The sequence below is a fragment of the Poromitra crassiceps genome, assembly GCF_964638095.1.
Source record: "Poromitra crassiceps genome assembly, chromosome: 4".
Classification (NCBI taxonomy): domain Eukaryota; kingdom Metazoa; phylum Chordata; class Actinopteri; order Beryciformes; family Melamphaidae; genus Poromitra; species Poromitra crassiceps.
The window spans coordinates 40011369-40019166 of record NC_139626.1 but is presented as its reverse complement, the minus strand read 5'-3'; the positions used below and the strand labels follow the sequence as shown (position 1 = coordinate 40019166).

Here is a 7798-nt window from a genome sequence, read left to right as displayed (position 1 = left end):
AGTGGGAGTTAAAGTGTATCTGTGATATCTTCTGTCAGGATCTCAGAAAATGATACTTGACAAGCAAGCTTTGATCAGCATCATATGGACTAATTGGAAGGTTGTCTCCAGGTTTATAAGAACATCCATACACTATATAAACCTTTATTTGTGTTTGCATTTGACTGAACAAATGTATACAGCCCATGAAAGTACTAAGCATCATCGTAGGGCTCCAATCAGTGGAAAATGTAGCACCAAGTGTGAAGTAGGGGTTGCGGTTTCTTGTTTGCTCTTGTCTTCAAGTGTCTTCCATCTACCTTTGTTTGTCATGTGTGCATCAATGCCCAGCCCATCACCAGCATCACACAGAGAAAAGAACCACAGATGAAAATGTTCCATTCAAGTAGCCAATCACCGTTTGCATGTCCTTTAATGGTAAAAATGTGTGTGCATCACTGACATAAAACCTGATGTGTGGCTGTCTGTCACCTCCTGATCATCATCACTCATGGACAGGCTGCATACTTTTCTGGCTGTTCTCTTAGGTAAGATTTTGGCACACATTTAAATAAGATCAAGTTTTAATTGTTACGTTCCACTTTGACAGTGACATCACACCTCCACATTGTTGTTGTATGGAGCAGTAACCTGCATTTACTCTAATGTTGAGCGCTGCAATACTCTTCACATTTACCTCTGATTTCATGATTGCTTTTGTATTCCAGGAGGTGTTTTCTCTGCTCAGGATGGGATCTCTGGATCACAGTTAGAGCTGACAGTCAGACCAGGAGACAACATCACAATCTACTGTGACTGTAAACCCCCAACTGGAGTTTACATAGTGTGGTACAGGAACTGTTCTCATGAGAACCAGCCTGCTCTCATTCTGAAAACCCACCACGAACGTGTAGTTAAGTCACACTCGCCCAACAATAGTGTAGATTATTATACAAATTCTCTGAATCCTTTCCCTCGCTTTAATTTGGTGCATAACAATTCCTCTAAATCCTATGACCTAAATATTGAGAACATCAGTGATTCTGACCTGGGCGTCTACTACTGTGGAACTGAAGAGCCCAAGGTGGAGGAAAAGAACACAATTACTCACACAACTATTTACAAATATGGAATTGTCACCACAAGGATCCTATTCAGTAAGTTTCTGCTCTGGGTACACTTTATGCTTTAAGTGCATTTTACAACTTGATGCTGAGTCCACCATTGTTACTATTAGTAGGCCTATGTGAAAATGTGCTACAGCAAAGACAGTCTGGAATCATACAACACACAACTGATTTACAAAGTGATCCCTGTCAAACGAGAGAGCTCTTAGCTCTGTGAAGTGAAGTACATCATAAATGTGCACCCAAGATTTTCCATTTTGATTTTCTTGTAAATAAGACTTGAGCTATAACCTTTGCATGTGCAGACCATCCTCACAGGAAAAAAAACAACATATGTTGCCGTTGGCCGTGACTGCTAGGCTAGAGGACCTTGCGTAGCATGCTCATCTTTCAAGCGAGCGAAGCAGGTTCACCTCCTGCCTGCCTTGCATGTTGTTTCATTTTTAACCCTGACCCAACTATTACCCTAACCTTAACCAAGTTGTTCTAGTTGCCTAACCTTAACCTCCAACTCGTGAGTGGGCACCACCATCACCGCGTCCGGTTTGGCTCGAGGTTGGGTCGGCTTGAGCCGTGATTCCACTCTCGGCCCACTTACGAGTCCTGACCCGGTGCTATACCATGTGCCATAACCCGAACGACCAGAGGAGGCACCACTTCAGCAACCAGGATATTGCATGTTTTGGTGAAGGGGTTCCTATATGAAGGAAACCCCCAGGGGGCACGGGGAGAACATGCAAACTCCACACAGACCCCACCTGGGCGGCGGGCACTCGAGGACATGCGGACGGGCACAGCGCTCACAGCGTCCCAGGTGGGAATCGAACCCAGGACCTTCTAGCTGTGAGGCGACAGTGCTTACCACTGCACCACCATGCCCCCCAGAAGAAGTTATTTAAAACAAGATACTGATACTGATAGTACTTTTTTGTTTACTCAAAGAAAATTGTAAGGAGTCCTGGGCTGGAACCACATCATAGTGAGCAATGCAAAATCAAGACATTGCTGCCGATGAAAACCTCTGACCAAAACAGACATTATTAAGTCTTATTTTAAAGACATGTATTTGGGAAAATAATGGTTTCCATGGGTGGAGATAGGCGGGAAGCATAGACATGTAAATTATATATTCAAGTAAGAAAAAATTTGTTTTGTTTTGTTTTGTTTGTTTGTTTGTTTGTTTGTTTTTTGTGTGTGTGACTGCAGGCACACAAAAATGTGACGCCAACTCTGAGCCTACCCAAGGCTGTGGACTGTGCTGGACTCTGTGTCCAGTCTTTGCTGCTCTTTCCTCCCTCCTGTCAGTTTTGGGTTACCACCTCTGGCAGAAAACAGGTCAGCTACTCTATATATCTCACACTTATTCATTTTGATCTCAAGTCTCCCATTCATTTTTGTGCTTTGGTAATATGCATATTCTTATGTTTTTACTTTTTTTCAGTAATCTGAAATATTTTGCTCATGTTCATTTTCAATTGAAGAATAAAACTGGTCTCAGATAATCTGATGCTGTATTCATGTCTGCAGCTAAAGAAGCTCAAGATCATCAGAGAAGACTTGACACTGGACGTCAACCAAGAGGGAATCAGGTAACCAACAGAGCTTTAGCTTTTATCAGTCTTCATGTGTGTTAGTTGGCATTTTGTTTTATCTCTCCTTTACCACGGCCCTTTATTTATTTGGGCAGTTACATACATGTGTGTGTCTATAGAGTGTGTGATGACTGAATAGTTCAACAGCAAATCATATCCTAATCATGATTCTAAATACACAAATGTCAAATTGTCTCTTAGGATGACGATGACGACGTGTGTTATGCTGCAGTGAATATCCGTCCGGCATCACGGAGACCAAAGAAGAAGAAAGCCCCGAGCTCTGACTTCAGCACCTATTCTGCCGTCAATACCAGTAGGGTGTGAAGGGGCAGACAAGTATTGTCAGTAATTAGATAAAGTAATAAATATAAAAGAAACTAACTGTTGCTGAGGCTGTTTTGAAATGTTGCATGATATAAGTTGATCGTTTTTCTGTATCCATCGTTGAAGCATCTATCACGCTAATTCAAAAACTGCAACATCTCAGTTAATGGTAAGTAGTGAAAGAATTACATTTTTGCATTTGATGTCACCTGCTAATTAAATTTGGCTCAACCTATATAACAAGTTTTGTCATCTCAATAAACTGCACAGATGATCATTAGCCTACTGTATTGTTACCAATCTACTTTACAATAAACATCATTTTAATCAATCAATGCAGTCAGGAGTTTTGTTTCTAAATGTCGAATAATCCGTTTTATCATTGAATTTACTGCTCATGAAAATGGCTGTGTGTGTGCGTGCGTGCGTGCGTGCATGTGTGGACCTCAAGACATAAAGTAAAACACAACAAAGTGTATGTTATAGGATATGAGACCACCAGAAGGAGCATCAGTGCTTGCAGAATAGATCACACCACAAAAAGGCACACCAACACATGCCTGTGTGTACTCATACATGCACGCACGCACTAACACACATGCGCGTGTGTAGGTTAATTTAAAAACGACTCCCTTTTGGGGGGCATGTATAACTATATTTGTCCTACTTGTCTATACTGTATATATATATACTGTTAGAATCTGTACATTTGTGTCTATAATAACCTACTTTTCTTGTGTGTACAACTTTTAACTTTTTGAATTACTTTTCTAATTACTAATTGATGAACACCTGGTGAGCTGTCATGTATATTGATACGGGTATTTAAGACGGCGTCTCTCTGCCACTTCAGAAAGCGTCTTGAGGAAGGCCAGTGTGGCCCGAAACGTCACGCTGTTTGCTAAATAAATAAATAAAAACTAACGGGAGCTCGCTTTGGTGTGCGGATCATTCTTTTTTCACTAGGTAAATTTTTCCCATGTGTAAAATTCTACAGTATATAATCTATTCTTCTGAATCTGATATTATAGATAGCCTCTACATGTGTCACACACAACCCCCCTCCTCCTTTAGATAATCAACTGGACAGCTGCTGAACTGCAGTATTGTTGCATCTTTCAAAATAGCAAAAGCCTGTACAGTGAAGTTACACTGAGTTTAAAGTGTATCTATGAAATATTCTCCCAGGATCTCAGAAAATGATGCTTTGATTCCAACCTTATGGACTATTGTAAGGCTCGCATCAGTGAATGACATTTGTTTGAAATTTGTACATCAAGGCCCAGCCCATCACTTCATGACACAGATAAAACAAACCACAGATGAAAATGTTCCATTCAGCCAATCAGTGTTGGCATGTCCTTTAAAGGAGAAGGCTGTGTTCATCACACATGACATGAAGAAGCTACTTCTCAACTCCAGATCATCATCATTCATGGACAGGCTGCATATTTTTCTGACTGTTCTCTTAGGTAAGATTTTGGCACAGATAGAAGATCAAGTTTTAATTGTTATGTTGAACTTTGACAATGACTTCATACTGACATGTGAGCGCTGCAAAACTCTTCACATTTCACTTCGCTTTCATGATTGCTTTTGTTTTCCAGGAACTGTTTTCTCTGCTCAGGATGGGATCTCTGGATCACAGTTAGAGCTGACAGTCAGACCAGGAGACAACATCACTCTCTGTGACTGCAAATCCCCAACTAGTCGATTTGACGTTTCTATCTGTTCAATACTAGACCTAGAAATGTTCTTTCCTATGAAGTTTTTTTGTTGATTTGTATTAATATGGGGACCTTGAACAATTTTAGCTTGGTTGCCCAAATGGCAACTTTGGGCAACTCTGGGAATTTGCATAATCCAAGATGCCCGCCGAACGCCATCTCAAAAATGTTACTTTTGACCCGCTTGTCCTAGAATGATGTGTAATACCTCTTTTTTAGGGTTTTCATGAGTGTAGAATCCATTTCTGATGTTATTTTTTTAATTGCAGTTCAATCTCATGTGCTAAAGGTCAGGTCAATGTTAAAATTGACCTCTGGGTGGACAATGAATAGAAACAACAACTTGATGAACATTCATGATTCGCTTTATTCATGTTTTCTTTGTGTGAGAACTGCCATTAACATGTCACAAGAACTGGTATTCAGAAATATAAAAGTGTGAAAAAAATTATGCAATAAGACAATAATCTTTATCTTTCGCAACTAAATTAAATATCTGTATGCAGGCCCTCGCCCTCCTGATCGGCACCTTCATCAAAACTCTCTTCCCCAACATCCTGGTCTACATCCTCCTCCTGGTCTACATCATTCTCAAAAGCCTCCTCAGCATCCCCCATGTCATCATCCTCCTCATCTGTAGCTTGAACATCTCGGCTGTTCGTGTATGGATTGCAGCAGCTATCTTCACCAGAGCAGTTACAGTATGACGTGCATGAAAGATGTTCTTTGTGGCAGCCACCCGCCTCAGTGATGCACTTCTTACCCTGTGCCCTACATCGACACCGGATCACGTCAATTAGCTCTGGCGGTGCCGGGTCACCTTTAGCAATGACAGAAACGGGGATACTATCCTGGATCTCCCATCCAAATTTTGTGACATCGGCTGACACGTCGGGTGGAGCTTGGTGGTCTGCCGCTTTCCACAACATCACTTGTAAATGAGCCCTCAACACATGCTGCAACAGGTTGGTCGTTGTTGGAGGAAGGGCCATCACTTTGGGGCTTTTTTTCTTTTTGGTGAACAGCGTAAATCGGGCAGATTCCATAGAAGTTCCGGGCAGCTGACGATACAGAGCAAGGAGGAAGGGTTTTGCTGCCTCCAGCAAATCAGCCTCTGTCATGCCCACTTCACCCAGTACATCAGCCAAGCCTGGGAAGTTCCCTGCCAGCAAAGTTTTTAGTGTGCTGATCTTGCCTTTGCCATATGGATATGAGGTCGTGTCGCACCCGCTGAGGGCATGCATGCCAAGGAGTTGCAGACATTTTGGCCCTAGGTCAGTACAGGTTGCGTTGATATCCAGTACAGTCCCATCCCAACGCTCCATCTGTACTTTGCACTGTAGGTCCGCCCGATACACCCAATACACCAACAGGACAAACACATCAGTGTCATCACTAAGCACGCGTATCACACCCTTTCCAAAGTTGGCTGCCACAAGGACATAGGAAATCATGGTGATGTCTGCCTCGTCATGACCAAATGCACCATCATCGAGAGTATCCATTGTCACATTGTCATCAACACTGAAGGTGGACAACATGCTCGCCAGCCTCCGCTTGTTGTTCTTGCTCTTCAGGATGACATCTCTTTTGGGTAAAGGACTGGCGATGGAGAGCTCATAGTCGATGATGATATCACCAGCCCGGCGCATTCTCTCATGATCCTTCGCAGAGACATCTTGGTACTTGTCGAAGACAATGATTTTCTCAGTGGCAGCTGGGTAGCGTCTCAAACAACCCTGGATGGATGCGATAAGATCTGAGGGACTGCCCCCGTGTGGCCACACAATATGGTAGAACAGCTGTGAAACATCCACAATGACAATATCAGCTGGTGTTGGCAATGTCTCAGGCACACCAAGGCGTTTGACCAGCCCTGACTTGCTACCTTTGCGGAGGCAACCATGCTCATCAATGATCGATGCAGGCACAGCACACAGTTCATAGGTAAATAGAGCTTCATCTGCCTCCGCTGACCAATCACCAATAATCGGAGAAAAATGTTCTCAAGGTCTATTACTGGCCTGACTTTGTTTCCCTTCACCTTTTTCTTGAGAACAGACATCGTCTTGATGGGGCTACTGATAGGGTTGTAAAACCCATTAGGTAGACTGGCAATGTATTTATTCTCAATTTTTTCTCCAATCACAATCGAGTCAGCAACATTCACAACAGCGGGTGCAATTTGGCCAGTGACGGGATTGTACAGATGAGGGCGGTGATCTTCCAGTGGGTGAGGATACTTCTCCACCTCTGCATCAATGAGACCCCGATCTTTTGCGTCCAAGACACGCCGGTGCTTCAATTCCTCTTTGTGCGGTTTCTGTGCTTTTTGACCTGGTGTATAAGCAGAGTACATATGATCCACACAGTCTGATATATGTACAGTGATGGGGAAGGCATCAATCCACTCACACACGAGCTCAGCAGACAGTGTGATGCCCTTGAGAGCTCCTTTGCCAATCTTTATGGCAGTCTGCTCACCAAACTGGTCAGCAGAGACAGCGTTCCAGTATCCATCATGGTGCCGACAGACAAGGTCTGGCTTAGCCTCGGTGGCATGGAGCGCACAAAACTCCAGCAGGTACAGGGTCAGATATCGAGCGTACTGCACATGGCCAGCAAGGAAGAAGTACTTCATCATGCGCTCCATGGTCTGCTGCTTCAAGTAAATGTCACCTTCTCTCTCAGCACGTTCAAACTGGTGGATGAGAAGTGTAGGAAGAATGAAGTTGTCTACCCAGTGTCGGCCAGTGGGATGGAGGCGAGCAGTGTCCAGGTACTGCTCTACCTGTTCAAATGTCTTCAGCCCAGTTGATAGAAACCGCTTCAAGAGTGCTGCTAATACACCCCGAAAGGCCCTCATGGCTTTCACCCAGGACTTACCATTGAAGATGCCTGTCAGCCCCCCATATGCTGCGACCACATACACTTCCAGTGCTGAACCTTGCATCAGTTTTGCGATGCAGCTGAGGAATGACTGTATAATATGCATCCCACCGGGATGGGCGATTACGTTATCGAACTGCACCGGCTGGTTCCAGCA

General features: G+C 43.5%; 1 long non-coding RNA gene across 1 annotated transcript; it reads left to right on the top strand.

Moving 5' to 3' along the window:
• The first annotated feature begins 847 nt into the window (after positions 1–847).
• On the top strand, positions 848–3283 carry LOC310775515. The gene is made up of 4 exons (XR_014552675.1): positions 848–1136; positions 2313–2441; positions 2634–2695; positions 2900–3283. It is a non-coding gene; the product is annotated as an uncharacterized lncRNA (long non-coding RNA).
• The last annotated feature ends 4515 nt before the right edge of the window (positions 3284–7798 follow it).